The sequence below is a fragment of the Oncorhynchus tshawytscha genome, linkage group LG17 (genome assembly GCF_018296145.1).
Source record: "Oncorhynchus tshawytscha isolate Ot180627B linkage group LG17, Otsh_v2.0, whole genome shotgun sequence".
Classification (NCBI taxonomy): Eukaryota; Metazoa; Chordata; class Actinopteri; order Salmoniformes; family Salmonidae; genus Oncorhynchus; species Oncorhynchus tshawytscha.
In genome coordinates, this window is record NC_056445.1 from 14,411,486 (window position 1) to 14,428,142 (window position 16,657).

Here is a 16,657-nt window from a genome sequence, read left to right on the forward strand (position 1 = left end):
CTTAGTGTAAACAGTGTTTATTAAGCGGCACCTGTACTCACTCCCTTCCTCAGCTACACCTCCACATTTAGCATAGGGATCAGCAACACCTTCTAATTGACCTATCAGAGGATCACGTTACAGTGAGTCACTAAGCTGGGATAATTCAACCTGGCTCAACGAAGGACCCCTGGGAGAGTGGTGCATGCGCCTGAATAAAAATGTGTCATCCTCCTTCCCCCTTTCTTTCTTTTCTCTCGCCTTCTCCTCACCCTCCTCCTCTCCCCTCCTCCCACTTAACCCAGGCTCACATTTCTCTCTCCCTCTGTTTTACCCCTCTCCTCCCGCTCTCTTCTCTCCTCCTCATGGAGAGGACAAAGCAGTGGCTGAGAGAATGACAGAGTGGTGACATCACCGTGGCAGTGTTCTGTCCCTTTACTCCGGCCAATAGAGTGCTGAATAGGGCCATCAGAGCCAGGCTAATCTGGGCTGTGATACATGACCATTGTGACAACACACACACACACACGGGCTGCCACTGGCAAACAAACTGAAAGCAGATGCACACTCACACCAACGTATTCATGCACACACTGTTCTTCTGTCTCACACACTCCCACACACACATTCGGCCCTGCACATCAAGACCCCTCATGTAAAGATAATTCATGATAATTAAGAGATTACAAGGTGGCGACCCTGCCCCCTACCTAATTATCTTGTTGCCAGGAGACAGATGCTGTGCTGCTATATATAATTGGCCCGTCAGCGTCCAGGTTTGCCTGGTGTAGGCAGTCATTGTAAATAATAAGTTGTTCTTAACTGACTTGCCTAGTTAAATTTTTTATTTTTTTATTTCACCTTTATTTAACCAGGTAGGCTAGTTGAGAACAAGTTGTCATTTACAACTGCAACCTGGCCAAGATAAACCAAAGCAGTGTGACACAAACAACAACACAGAGTTACACATGGAATAAGCAAACACACAGTCAATAATACAATAGAAAAAGTCTATATACAGTGTGTACAAATGAGGTAGGATAAGGAAGGTAAGGCAATAAATAGGCCATAGTGGCAAATTAATTACAATATAGCAATTAAACACTGGAGTGATAGATGTGCAGATGATTGTGCAAGTAGAGATACTGGGGTGCAAAGGAGCGAAATAAATAACAGTATGGGGATGAGGTAGTTGGAATGGGCTATTTACAGATTGGCTATGTGCAGTGATCTGTGAGCTGCTCTGACAGCTGGTTCTTAAAGTTAGTGGGGTAGATATGAGTCTCCAGCTTCAGTGATTTTTGCAGTTCGTTCCAGTCATTGGCAGCAGAGAACTGGAAGGAAAGGCTGGAAGGAAAGGAGGAGTTGGATTTGGGGGGTGACCAGTGAAATATACCTGCTGGAGGGCGTGCTATGGGTGGGTGCTGCTATGGTGACCAGTGAGCTTAGATAAGGCAGGGCTTTACCTAGCAAAGACTTATAGATGATCTGGAGCCGGTGGGTTTGGCAACGAATATGAAGCGAGGGACAGCCAACGAGAGCATACATGTCCCAGTGGTGGGTGGTATATGGGGCTTTGGTGACAAAACGGGTGGCACTGTGATAGACTGCATCCAATTTGCTGAGTAGAGTGTTGGAGGCTATTTTGTAAATGACATCGCCGAAGTCCAGAATCGGTAGGACAGTCAGTTTTACGAGGGTATGATTGGCAGCATGAGTGGAGGATGCTTTGTTGCAAAATAATAGGAAGCCGATTCTAGATTTAATTTTGGATTGGAGATGCTTAATGTGAGTCTGGAAGGAGAGTTTTACAGTCTAACCAGACACCTAGGTATTTGTAGTTGTCCACATACTCAGAAGTCAGAACCGTCCAGAGTACCGATCGCTGCCCGTCCTGCATCACTAAAGGGTAAAAATATATATACATGTTATCTATTTTTTTTTTCTGGTGTCACTGTGGCACTGCCAGTCTTGGTTGGGTGGGCTTGTAAGTATGCATTTCCTGGTAAGGTCTTCACCTGTTGTATTCGGCGCATGTGACAAATACAATTTGATTTGATTTCAGCACTGAAGCACTGCCAGTCTTGGTTGGGTGGGTTCAGCGCTGTGGGTGGTGTGGTTGGAGGTTATGGGGTAAGAGTTGTGTGTATGTGTATCGTACAAGATTGTGTCTGAGAAAGTTTGGCTGCATTCACCTGGCTGTGTGTGTGTGTGTGTGTGTGTGTGCGTGTGTGTGTGTGTGCGTGTGTGTGTGTGTGTGTGTGTGTGTCCTGACTAGGCCCTGTGCCCAGCCTGAGCAGGTGCTGGTCTGGTGCGTACGGGAATGTGTTCAGAAGGCCAATGGGGACAGGGCCAGCACTGCAGGAGGCAGCAAAGCTAACTTTAACACTGAGCTACTGTTCCTAGCTGGGGAAGTAAAGTATTAGCCAAATAATGAAATGTTAATAGCTTAAGCTTTAAGTCATGATTTAAGACTATCTTTATCATTTTACAACCTGTACATTTCTCTGTCATAATTATCACATTTTGTCCCCAGAATTCTTTGTTCCTACTTTGTCATATCACAGGCTTCATTCGTTGAGGATAGTGGCATAATGTATTCAGGAGACACTCCGATATGGAGAAGCTTTTTGAAGTTAGTCTAAAAGCCCATGGGATTGTCTGTCATGATGGGCCCTACTGCAGAATGCCACATCTATCCATTCATAGTGCCGGCTCCCGTCTCTGTCAGGGCTGGGTGACGATCGGGACAGACTGTGTTGTCAAACATCCACAAAGCAATTCTGTCTGCTACGATCCCACAGAGCTGATTCAAACCAATGACACACCCATCCATGCATGCATATACAGCCATGTGTACACACACACACACACACTATGGCTACAGCCACATCTGACGGACGCCAACTCTTTCATGGCAACAAAGCCTCATTCTCTGTGGCTGCCATCCCCAGCTGCATGTATTGTCTACTATAGTCTCCCTCAGTTTAGGCCGTATGAACACCCTGCAGCCCAGCCTGCTAAACACAACACATGCATTATACATCACCGCCTGGAGCTACACCGTGTGTATATGTGTCTGCGTATTGATGAGTGTGTATGAGACTTTCTGATTGTGTAGATGAGCTGATTGCTGCTGTAATTGGCCAGTTTTTTTTTTTTTTGTGATGATGCTGAAGGGGGAGTTGGGGTCTCCCTCCTAATGAGGGAGAACACGTGGGTGTGTGTCATTCTCTGGGGGGATTTTAGCTGGTAAAAGGGGTGCAATAATTGGTCTCTGCTTTCAATCATCACACAGTCAACTGGAGCCACAGAGGACTAGATTGGGAATGGTGGGTGGGGTTTAGTTTATGGATGGAAATAATTACGGCAAATTATAATGTCATGGAGGGAGAATGGCGCTTGCTGCCTTTGATAGGCCATGAAATGAATGAGCACACTGAATAGAATCCCATTACTTCATACCCTGTCAATAGAATTCAGCTCATCACAATTACCGCTAGATAGATGAGAAAATTGACACTCACAAATGCCTGAAAAAGGAGGCTACTTGTCTTGTGTTTTTTAAAGGTGTTGCCACTTATGCGATGGTAATCTGTGTGCTCCTCTGCGCTGTTCCATCCAAGTCCTTGATTTGTGGTCGGCTCACTTTGTCTGTTAGGTGTTCTGGTCTGGCTCAGACTACGGCTGTCGCGATAACCGTATTACCGCCGCACCAGCAGTCATGACCACAGTCAAATTCCCTGTGACCGTTGGTCACGGTAATCCCAATCTAAAACTGTGCAAATGAATTGCATTGATGGGTAGCCTACCAAACTGGCTAACGGCCCTCGTTAATGGCCTGGTACCAAGCGCTCTAGTGTCCCTGTAATCACTTCATGATTAAATTTGAATAATCTGAATGGTCTGAATGAGGACAAATGGTGATGGGAGTTTGAGGTCCCGTACCAAAAGGCAAAGAGCAAGCAGCTGTAGGCGATTAGGGCGTAGAGGCCCCGTGCGGGGTGGTGTGTGTGTGTGTGTGTGTGTGTGTAACACACAGGATGGAGGGAGAGAGCAACTCGCAATAGACTAACTTCTTGCTAGTTATTTATCATCCCATCTGATTACAGAGTACCTGTCTGGACTGAATCAAACCGAGAGAAGCTAGCTATCGAGGCTAATTGAGGCGAGCCATAACGACTTCTCACCATCCTGCAGTTATCCTACACATAACCTCTCCATTCAGATTATAGTGTAAAAAGCAGCCTACCTGTTGGCTTTTGGTCGTTGTTGCCTTTCTTTCTCATTTCACCTTTAATTCTGTCATTTTAATTCCATTTTTGGAATTGATTTAGATATCTCCTAATCTACACAAGCAGAGCAGCAATGGAATGATCTCTCTCCGCTGGAAGTGCAACCATCCGAGCGCATGCCTTATTTACTGACTTATTAGTCACACCATGCGGTATTTACGTTTTTCTATGTGATCTGAGGCACTCCCAGGTTTGTAGGCCTATCACAACTAAATAAATGATTTCATTGTGACTGTGAATGCTATATAAAATGGATTTATTTGACTTTTTAAAATGTAGATGTTCCAAAGGCACACTAAACATGTTTGTTAACTTCTTGCGTCGAGCAATCCCGTATCCGGGAGCGTAATCATAGCCTCAAGCTCATTAGCATAACGCAACGTTAACTATTCATGAAAATCGCAAATGAAATGAAATAAATATATTGGCTCACAAGCTTAGCCTTTTGTTAACAACACTGTCATCTCAGATTTTCAAAAAATGCTTTTCAACCATAGCTACACAAGCATTTGTGTAAGAGTATTGATAGCTAGCATAGCATTAAGCCTAGCATTCAGCAGGCAACATTTTCACAAAAACAAGAAAAGCATTCAAATAAAATCATTTACCTTTGAAGAACTTCGGATGTTTTCAATGAGGAGACTCTCAGTTAGATAGCAAATGTTCCATTTTTCCAAAAAGATGATTTGTGTAGGAGAAATTGCTCCGTTTTGTTCATCACATTTGGCTAAGAAAACCCCGAAAATTCAGTCATTACAACGCTGAACTTTTTTCCAAATTAACTCCATAATATCGACAGAAACATGGCAAACGTTGTTTAGAATCAATCCTCAAGGTGTTTTTCACATATCTATTCGATGATAAATCATTCGTGGCAGTTTGGTTTCTCCTCTGAACCAAATGGAAAAATGCACGCAGCTGGAGATTACGCAATAATTGCAACGGAGGACACCAAGCGAGCACCTGGTAAATGTAGTCTCTTATGGTAAATCTTCCAATGATATGCCTACAAATACGTCACAATGTTGCAGACACCTTGGGGAAACGACAGAAAGTGTAGGCTCATTCCTGGCGCATTCACAGCCATATAAGGAGACATTGGAACACAGCACCTCCAAAATCTGGGGCATTTACTGTTTGAAATTTCATCTTGGTTTCGCCTGTAGCATCAGTTCTGTGGCACTCACAGATAATATCTTTGCAGTTTTGGAAACATCAGAGTGTTTTCTTTCCAAAGCTGTCAATTATATGCATAGCCGAGCATCTTTTCGTGACAAAATATCTTGTTTAAAACGGGAACGTTTTTTAATCCAAAAATTAAAAGAGCGCCCCCTATATCGAAGAAGTTAATTAACGGGCAATTACTGCGAGCCCTGGGTCGGGCTGCTTTTGACCACTGTCTGTCATTTCCCAAAATAACAAATACCGCACACATACAGAGTAGGAGACTTGGTTCTGACAACCAGGGCATTGGTTTTGGCTTGAGTTGACTGGTCAGAGCTCAAATGGTGCTAGGATTTCAATGTGTTGTCCCATGTTTCTCTTTTTGTACTCCTGAATTCTACATCTATGCATCTCTGTTACACATTCCAGTGTAGTAGATTATCATGATTGTATTTTATGATACCAACGTAGCTCCATTGTTGTGTGCTATACAGAGACCAAGCACAGCCTGTCCCTAGGAATGTTGTGGAACATACACTGTCCTTATCTGCCCCCTTTGACCTCCCACCTCTGAACTTCAGTGAACCTGTCACACTGACAGCAGGGGGAACACCATGATGAATCTCATGTTTTTCCCTTCTTATCGCTCAAAGGTCACACTGTCTCTTATTATCCTCCCCCTTTCCTACTGTGTGTGTGTAAAGATGAGAAATTGGTATCTTTTTCATTGCTCATCCTTTCTCAAAGGCCATTTCTCTATCTCTCCTAGCTCAGGATGCACTTCATTAAACAGTAGCAATCTTCCTCCTCAGCTGGTTGCTCTTTGAGGTAGCAAGTTCCAACAGACCCACACACACACACACACACTTTTACGGTTATTGTTTTACAGGCCTTGTGCTGTGATGTAATGGTCTCCCAGGCAAAATCGCCTAGTTTTATGGACCATAGTGAGATCTGATGAACACTGCCCAACCCTGGATCCAAGAGGTTGATGAACTGCCTGACATTAAAGAGATGGACAGCTATAGACTGCCAACCACTACAGTATAATAGCCAGTAAGATCACTTTCAGGGATTCCATGTGACATAAAGGTATAGTGGAAAACAAGGTGGCACAACAGGAAAAACACTGGTGAACAGGTGTGACTCAATCAGCTTTGTGTCAGAGAGTGGAAGGACAAAGGGGAGCTTGAGAGAAAGAACAAGAAGATATGAGAGAGAGAAGTCTCGCGCTATTGCTCGCCTGAGGTTGAGTGTATCATGATAAGCTGTAGACCACACTACCTAACGAGAGAGTTCTCATCTGTATTCTTCGTAGCGGTTTACATACCACCTCAGTCCGAGATTGGCACTAAGAGAGCATTGAATGAGCTGTATTCTGCCATAAGCAAACAAGAAAACTCTCACCCAGAGGCGGCGCTCCTGGTAGCTGGGGACTTTAATCCTGGGAAATTTTAAATCAGTTTTACCAAATTAAATTGGGGCGGCAGGGTAGCCGAGTGGTTAGTGTTGGACTAGTAACCAGAAGGTTGCAAGTTCAAATCCCCGAGCTGACAAGGTACAAATCTGTTGTTCTGCCCCTGAACAGGCAGTTAACCCACTGTTCCTAGGCCATCATTGAAAATAAGAATTTGTTCTTAACTGACTTGCCTAGTTAAATAAAGGTTAAAATAAAAAAAAATAAAAAGTGCAACCAGAGGGAAAAGAACTCTGGACCACCTATACTCCACACACAGAGATTCATACAAAGCTCTCCCTCGCCCTCCAGTTGGCACCAATTCCACAATTCTATCCTCCTGATTCCTGCTTACAAGCAAAAATTAAAGCAGGTCCACCAGTGACAAGATCAATAACAAAACTGGTCACATGAAGCAGATGACTGTTTTGCTAGCTCAGACTGGAATATGTTCCGGGATTCTTCCAATTGCATTGAGGAGTTTACCACATCAGCCACTGACTTTATCAATAAGTGCATCGATGACATCGTCCCCACAGTGACTGTACGTACATATCCCAACCAGAAGCCATGGACAGGCAGCATCCGCACTGAGCTAAAGGGTAGAGCTGCCACTTTCAAGGAGCGGGACTCTAACCCGGAAGTTTATACGAAATCCCGCTAAGCCCTCCGACGAACCATCAAGCAGGCAAAGCGTTGATACAGAACTAAGATCGAGTCGTACTACACCGGCTCTGACGCTTGTCGAATGTGGCAGGGCTTGCAAACCATTAGACTACAAAGGGAAGCACAGCCGAGAACTGCCCAGTGACACGAGCCTACCAGACATTGCCCCCACCCCCTCCTCCTCCTCTCCACACCACTCTCTGTTGTCATCTATGCATAGTCTCTTTAATTAACTCTACCTACATGTACATACTACCTAAACTAACCGGTGCCCCCGCACATTGACTCTGTACCAACACCCCCATGTCTATAGTTATTTTTTACTTTCATCTCTTATTCTTATCCATATTTTTTGAAAAGGCACTTGTTTATTGGCTCGTAAGTAAGCATTTCACTGGAAGGTCTACACCTGTTGTATTCGGCGCATGTGACTAATAATATTTCTCTCATACCCCCCCCTCTCATATCTCAATGGGGGGAATGGGAGAAGAATGGGGGTAATATGAGAGGCAGGGAATATGAGAGAGGGAGAGGGGGGGGGTGAGGGAATATGAGAGTGGAATATGGGGGGGAATGAGGGAGAGGAATGGAGGCAATGAGGGAGGGAAAGAGCGAGTGAGAGGGGGGAATATGAGGGAGAGCGAATGGGGTAAATATGAGGGAGAGGAATGGGGGAATATGAGAGGGAGAGGGATGGAAGGGGAATATGAGAGGGAGAGGGATGGAATGGGGAATATGAGAGGGGGAATATGAGGAAGAGAGGGGGAATATGAGAGTGGGGGGAATATGAGAGAGGGATGGAATGGGGAACATGAGAGGGGGGAATATGGGAGCGAGAACTCAGTTTATTGGTAGCATACACAGTTTTGCAGATGTTATCTCAGGTGCAGCGAAATGCTTATGTCACTAGCTCCAACAGTGTAGCAATATCTAGCGATACAGTAACTATACTCACAATGTAAAAAATTTTTGGTGGTTAATCAAAATTCTATCCAAATCTACATGATAATGTTACAAACCTAAATAAAAAATAACTTATATTGCCATTGCCAACTATGTAAAAATTGTCTACCTAAAGTCAACAAATAAAAACAATGCAGCCTGAAGGTAGAAAATATTCTCAAAATAAATATCCTATAAATCAGATTCGCTACACGTGGCCTGCCCGCAAGGAACTTAAAACATTGTATCAACTATTAACTTGGGTCAAGCCTGTAGGCTATTTGATAAATGGATAAGAAGCAGTGATGGACTTGGACAGGAGCTCACCTGAGCTGAGTACCGGCACCTCTAATGTTCTACTGCTTGAGCTCCTGTTCCTCCTATAGAATATTAGGTACAAGTATTGTCCAGCTCCTGCACCTGAATATAAACAGTACCAGCAATCAAAATGAGCCCCGGGAACCTATTTCAGTCCAAGTCGAGCACTGATGAGAAGTAGTAAGGTAGACCTAATTTAGGACGTTTCCACTGGATCAGAGCATGATGTTTCCTTTCCACACCGAGTGGTTATCAAAAGAGGGAGAGTTGGAACGATTTCTCAAATACGTTGAGGAACTATTGTCATTCTCAATGGGTGTAAAAGCAGACTTTGTTTGCTTGCTGTTTTGAGGTGAAGAAAACATTACTTTGAGAAGTTCCACAGCTCATTAGTGGTGATGTGTTAAGCGAATCAGTAATACTATCAGATCCTCAAATGGGCACATTTATATGCCTACATTTATGCGCAGGCCAGGTAGCCTATAGGTGTACTTCCATGTGTGCGCGTCCTTACTCAACATTGACAGGAGCGCTCCAAACAAAGGACAATGACTCAATTGTCGACTCGTAAATGGAATGAAATAAACAAAGTGTAGCATAGCTTGTGCACTCTGCAAATAATGTGTCCACTCCGACAATGAGAACGGGAAGACTGGAATAATAACATTGAATGCATTAAAATAAATTATTATAATCAAAGTAACAAACGTTGTAGATTTAGAAATGGTATTTAATAAACGTAGTGCTGGTGATATGTAATGGGGAAGTGATATGCTAACAAACGCAAACAATTCACACAATGAAGTTATGATACAATGAATGTGCACAAATTGGCAGGAGAGTGCATTCTGGAGAGAGAAGTGCATTGTGCATCTGGGCGCATGGTCATTCCAGACGTCTGCATTGGCCGTGCAGCTTTTATGGTGCTATGGCCTCAGCAGAAGTCAGGGCATTTGTACGTCTTGCGCTTCGCAGAGCAGTGCAGAGCTGTTGTGAAGGAAGTGGGTTTGTGTTTATACAGGATGTACCATCCCCTCCAACCGTCAACAAATCATGTCAATGCAGAGCTATGCATAGCTCTCCGTATTGTTACACCATTTGGGAGGTGGATGGCTATCAGCTCCATTTGGCCTCTGGAGGCTCCGCATTTACATTACAACCTCCGTATGGAGCCTCCTTCCACATTTTTGGATCAATCATAAGTTGTCTTTTTCTAGGCCTCCGCAATGGATTAGTTCACTGAGATGGGCGCATATATATATTTATTTGTTGCTGCTCGACTAAAACAATCTCGGTTGACCCAACAGCCTAAGGACAAAACAATCGACCAGTCAACTAATTGGGTTCAGCCCTAGTGTGTGCCATTTTGCTTTATAGCGATGCCATCATCCATGATTGTGTGAGGACTTTGCCAAAGCTTGGTCCATACTCTCCAAGTGGCTTTGCCTCCAATTGGTGGAAACACTCCTCTGCAGAGATAATTAATATAGTATTAAACCCCATTACGTCCACCACCACTCAATACACCATTACAATGGCTGATGGCTGTTGATATACCCTATTGTTCCTTTTGTGCTTAAAGCTGCTGTTGTATTGGTGCTTTACAGGATATTGTAGTCAGATCATTCAGTTCTACCATTGGAATGAGCTGGTCCAGTCTATTCTATTAGTGTTTATGGCACCAATAATGAGTGGTATCATTTCAGACCAGTGTGTATTGATTTAGGCTTGGTTTTCATTGAGCCTGGTCTCCCAGTAGAATTGCATTAGGACCCCGCAACCCATTCCAGCCCAATGAGTAATCAGCTTAATACTGCTGCACATTGATCCTCATGCAATTTCTAATCATTACAATCACTCACGACTAGCTTTGTATTTGGGACAACAGATCCATTTTGTGTGTGTGCACATTTCTGCAAGTGTGTATGCATGTGAGGGAGGATCTCTGTGTGTATGTTTCTGTGAGTGTGGATCTGTTTATTTAATTTATTTTATTTCACCTTTATTTAACCAGGTAGGCAAGTTGAGAACAAGTTCTCATTTACAATTGCGACCTGGCCAAGATAAAGCAAAGCAGTTCGACAGATACAACGACACAGAGTTACACATGGAGTAAAACAAACATACAGTCAATAATACAGTATAAACAAGTCTATATACAATGTGAGCAAATGAGGTGAGAAGGGAGGTAAAGGCAAAAAAGGCCATGGTGGCAAAGTAAATACAATATAGCAAGTAAAACACTGGAATGGTAGTTTTGCAATGGAAGAATGTGCAAAGTAGAAATAAAAATAATGGAGTGCAAAGGAGCAAAATAAATAAATAAATTCAAATTAAATACAGTTGGGAAAGAGGTAGTTGTTTGGGCTAAATTATAGGTGGGCTATGTACAGGTGCAGTAATCTGTGAGCTGCTCTGACAGTTGGTGCTTAAAGCTAGTGAGGGAGATAAGTGTTTCCAGTTTCAGAGATTTTTGTAGTTCGTTCCAGTCATTGTCAGCAGAGAACTGGAAGGAGAGGCGGCCAAAGAAAGAATTGGTTTTGGGGGTGACTAGAGAGATATACCTGCTGGAGCGTTTGCTACAGGTGGGAGATGCTATGGTGACCAGCGAGCTGAGATAAGGGGGACTTTACCTAGCAGGGTCTTGTAGATGACATGGAGTCAGTGGGTTTGGCGACGAGTATGAAGCGAGGGCCAGCCAACGAGAGCGTACAGGTCGCAATGGTGGGTAGTATATGGGGCTTTGGTGACAAAACGGATTGCACTGTGATAGACTGCATCCAATTTGTTGAGTAGGGTATTGGAGGCTATTTTGTAAATGACATCGCCAAAGTCGAGGATTGGTAGGATGGTCAGTTTTACAAGGGTATGTTTGGCAGCATGAGTGAAGGATGCTTTGTTGCGAAATAGGAAGCCAATTCTAGATTTAACTTTGGATTGGAGATGTTTGATATGGGTCTGGAAGGAGAGTTTACAGTCTAACCAGACACCTAAGTATTTGTAGTTGTCCACGTATTCTAAGTCAGAGCCGTCCAGAGTAGTGATGTTGGACAGGCGGGTAGGTGCAGGTAGCGATCGGTTGAAGAGCATGCATTTAGTTTTACTTGTATTTAAGAGCAATTGGAGGCCACGGAAGGAGAGTTGTATGGCATTGAAGCTTGCCTGGAGGGTTGTTAACACAGTGTCCAAAGAAGGGCCGGAAGTATACAGAATGGTGTCGTCTGCGTAGAGGTGGATCAGAGACTCACCAGCAGCAAGAGCGACCTCATTGATGTATACAGAGAAGAGAGTCGGTCCAAGAATTGAACCCTGTGGCACCCCCATAGAGACTGCCAGAGGTCCGGACAGCAGACCCTCCGATTTGACACACTGAACTCTATCAGAGAAGTAGTTGGTGAACCAGGCGAGGCAATCATTTGAGAAACCAAGGCTGTCGAGTCTGCCGATGAGGATGTGGTGATTGACAGAGTCGAAAGCCTTGGCCAGATCAATGAATACGGCTGCACAGTAATGTTTCTTATCGATGGCGGTTAAGATATCGTTTAGGACCTTGAGCGTGGCTGAGGTGCACCCATGACCAGCTCTGAAACCAGATTGCATAGCAGAGAAGGTATGGTGAGATTCAAAATGGTCGGTAATCTGTTTGTTGACTTGGCTTTCGAAGACCTTAGAAAGGCATGGTAGGATAGATATAGGTCTGTAGCAGTTTGGGTCAAGAGTGTCCCCCCCTTTAAAGAGGGGGATGACCGCAGCTGCTTTCCAATCTTTGGGAATCTCAGACGACACGAAAGAGGTTGAACAGGCTAGTAATAGGGGTGGCAACAATTTCGGCAGATCATTTTAGAAAGAAAGGGTCCAGATTGTCTAGCCCGGCTGATTTGTAGGGGTCCAGATTTTGCAGCTCTTTCAGAACATCAGCTGAATGGATTTGGGAGAAGGAGAAATGGGGAAGGCTTGGGCGAGTTGCTGTTGGGGATGCAGTGCTGTTGACCGGGGTAGGAGTAGCCAGGTGGAAAGCATGGCCAGCCGTAGAAAAATGCTTATTGAAATTCTCAATTATGGTGGATTTATCAGTGGTGACAGTGTTTCCTATCTTCAGTGCAGTGGGCAGCTGGGAGGAGGTGTTCTTATTCTCCATGGACTTTACAGTGTCCCAGAACTTTTTTGAGTTAGTGTTGCAGGAAGCAAATTTCTGCTTGAAAGGCATCTGTGTGTACAGTGCCTTGCAAAAGTATTCACCCCCTTTGCTATGAAGCCCCTAAATAAGATCTGGTGCAACCAATTACCTTCAGAAGTCACATAATTAGTTAGATTGCACACAGGTGGACTTTATTTAAATGTCACATGATCTCATGTGCACCAATACACCTGTTCTGAAAGGCCCCAGAGTCTGCAACACCACTAAGCAAAGGGCACCACCAAGCAAGAAGCACTATGAAGACCAAGGGGCTCTCCAAACAGGTCAGGGACAAACTTGTGGAGAAGTACAGATCAGGGTTGGGTTCTGAAAAAAATATCTGAAACTTTGAACATCCCACGGAGCACCCTTAAATCCATTATTAAAACATTTGAAAGAATTTGGCACCACAACATACCTGCCAAGAGAGGGCCGCCCACCAACACTCATGGACCAGTCAAGGAGGGCATTAATCAGAGAGGCAACAAAGAGAACAAAGATAACCCTGAAGGAGCTGCAAAGCTCCACAGTGGCAATTGGAGTATCTGTCCATAGGAACACTTTAAGTACACTCCAAAGAGCTGGGCTTTACGGAAGAGTGGCCAGAAAAAAGCCATTGCTTGAAGAAAAAAAATAAGCACCAAAAAATACTGGTGTTTGCCAAAAGGCACCTGGGAGACTCTCCAAACAAATTGAAGAAGGTACTCTGGCCAGATGAGACTAAAATTGAGCTTTTGGCCATCAAGAAAAATGCTATGTGTGACGCAAACCCAACACCTCTCATCACCCCGAGAATATCATCCCCACATTGAAGCATGGTGGTGGCAGCATCATGCTGTGGGAATGTTTTTCATCGGCAGGGACTAGGAAACTGGTCAAAATTGAAGGAATGATGGATGGAGCTAAATACAGGGAAATTTTTTAGGGAAACCTGTTTCAGTCTTCCAGAGATTTGAGACTGGGATGGAGGTTTACCTTCCAGCAGGACTATGACCCTAAGCATACTGCTAAAGCAACACTTGGGTGGTTTAAGGGGAAACATTTAAATGTCTTGGAATGACCTTGTCAAAGCCCAGACCTCAATCCAATCGAGAATCTGTGGTATGACTTGCGCCAGCTGAACCCATCCAACTTGAAGGAGCTGGAGCTGTTTTGCCTTGAATGGGCAAAAATCTCAGTGGCTAGATGTGCCAAGCTTATAGAGACATGCCCCAAGAGACTTGCAGCTGTAATTGCTGCAAAAGGTGGCTCTACAAAGTATCAACTTTGGGAAGTGAATAGTTATGCATGCTCAATTTCAGTTTTTGTGTGTCTTATTTCTAAAAAATATTTTACATCTTGAAAGCATCGTCGTAGGCATGTTGTGTAAATATAATAATACAACCCCCCCCAAAAAATACATTTTAATTCCAGGTTGTAAGGCAACAAAATAGGAAAAATGCCAAAGGGGTGAATACTTTCGCAAGCCACTGTATGTGTGTTTATGTTTCTCTGTGTCTGTGTGTGTGTATGTGTGTATGCTACCGTTCAAATAAAAAGTCCTTGTTTTTGAAAGAAAAGCACTTTTTTTTGTCAATTTTTTAAAATAACATCAAATTGATCAAAAATACAGTGTAGACATTAAAACTGGCCTTATTTAGACTAGTTGAGTATCTGGAGCATCAGCATTTGTGGGTTCAATTACAGGCCAGAAACAAAGGCCTTTCTTCTGAAACTCGTCAGTCTATTATTGTTCTGAGAAATGAAGTATCTCTGTGTGTACGTTACTGTGCGTGTGGATCTCTGTATGCGTGTACATTTCTGTGAGTGTGGATCTCTGTGTGTATGTTTCTGTGAGTGTGCATGCATGAGGCCTGCATCAGGTAATACCAGTGTGGTGCTGGCAAGATTAATTGGCGTGAGAACATGGAGATAAGAGAGAGCTGTCTTGTACCGCCACTGGTCTACACACTGCATCTGTAATGGAGAGACTGTCATGGACGGAGAGAGAGAGATGGAGTGATATAGATTATGAGAAGGCAGGGGTTGGCATTGGGCCTCGTGTTGCACAGGATGTTGTACAGGCAGCTGTGTGTGTGTGTGTGTGTGTGTGTGTTTCTCACAGTGTGTTTGTGTGCCCATGACGACTCTTATCTTCTCTTATCCCAGTTCATCAGGGTCATTCAATATAAACCATCTTCCAGTTCGGTTACAACAGACATATCAAAACAACCGATTTGAAGCTGTATACAAAGCAGATTCATGACAGTTTAGTCCGTAAATAGAGACTGGGATAAAGAATGTGTCCGCAGCAGAGAAGGACAAGGACATAGAGGGGGAGAGGGAGGGAGAGATTGCAGCCTACAAATAGGATGCGTGCTATGGCATTATATAACATAGATATAGAGGCGTAGGGTTGGCGTGTGCCTGCCTGTATGCGTACATGCTGTAGTGTGTGTGATCTCCATGTGAGTGTTGCAGAGTCAGGGTTGGAGTAATGATGGTGACCGCTGTAATGCCTTGACAGAGCCCTATGCTGCTGTATGGTTCAGAAAGTGCTAACCTTAATGTCTACCCCCCCCAACCAGGCGAGTGGACGCATTATGCTGCTGTTTTGCTGTGCTGTAATAAAAGTCTGGCAGAGAGTGAGACGCTGTGTCATACTCACCATAATGACCCTTCAGTCTCCTCTGCTTGTGTGTTTGTGGAGCTCGGTTTTCAGGGGAGATCCCTTAAGTGAGAGACCACACACACACACACACACACACACTGGTGGCTCTGCTCTGATCATTCACCTGGTTAGACATGAGAGACAGTCGGAGCTCTGTGGCTTAGTCAGTCAGTCGTCTGGGAGCACTTTAATGACTTAGCTAGGGCTTTTAATCAACAAACCAATGACTCGGCTTGGAACAGGAGAGACTGGGCTGTGCAGTGTGCATGCATGATTTAGGCATATTTGGATTTGATAGTGAGATTCAAGATGATGTTGTTTCCTGCTTGAGAGTGTATGCACACTGAGTATACCAAACAGGAACACCTTCTTAATATTGAGTTGCGCCCCCCCCCCCCTTTGCCCTCAGAACAGCCTCAATTCGTTGGGGGCATGGACTCTACAAGGTTCCCGAAAGTGTTCCACAGGGATGCTGGCCCTGCTGACTCCAATGCTTCCCACAGTTGTCAAGTTATCTGGATGTCCTTAAGGTGGTGGACCATGGAAAACCGTGAAAAATCCAGCAGCGTTGCAGTTCTTGACAAGAAACCTATGCGCCTGTCACCTACTACCATACCCTGTTCAAAGGCACTGAATGGCATACATACACACTCCATGTCTCGATTGTATCGAGGCTTAAAAATCCTTCTTTAACCTGTCTCCTCCCCTTCATCTACACTGATGGAAGTGGATTTAACAAGTGACCTCAATAAAGGATCATAAGTTTCACCTGGTCAGTCTGTCATGGATTTTTCTTAATGTTCTGTATACTCCGTGTATCACTGGAAATTACTCAGGAAACATAATTTATCGTGGTGTTTGGTTGAAGCTGTGAGTGCTGCTACACAGCAGGCATTGGGCTGATGGATACTAAAGGTGTTTGCTGGTCTGGGGTTTGTGCAGGCTGCCTCTGCTTTGATGATGCCAGGGAATGTCATCCTAATGACATGGTCCAGTCTGCAGCCTGCAGC

At 44.2% G+C, this 16,657-nt stretch overlaps 1 protein-coding gene across 10 annotated transcripts in view; it reads left to right on the forward strand.

The window, feature by feature from the left end:
* The window catches only part of LOC112216902 (DENN domain-containing protein 5B-like), a 79,384-nt gene that overhangs the window by 18,722 nt on the left and 44,005 nt on the right, over window positions 1-16,657 (forward strand). The window lies entirely within an intron of this gene.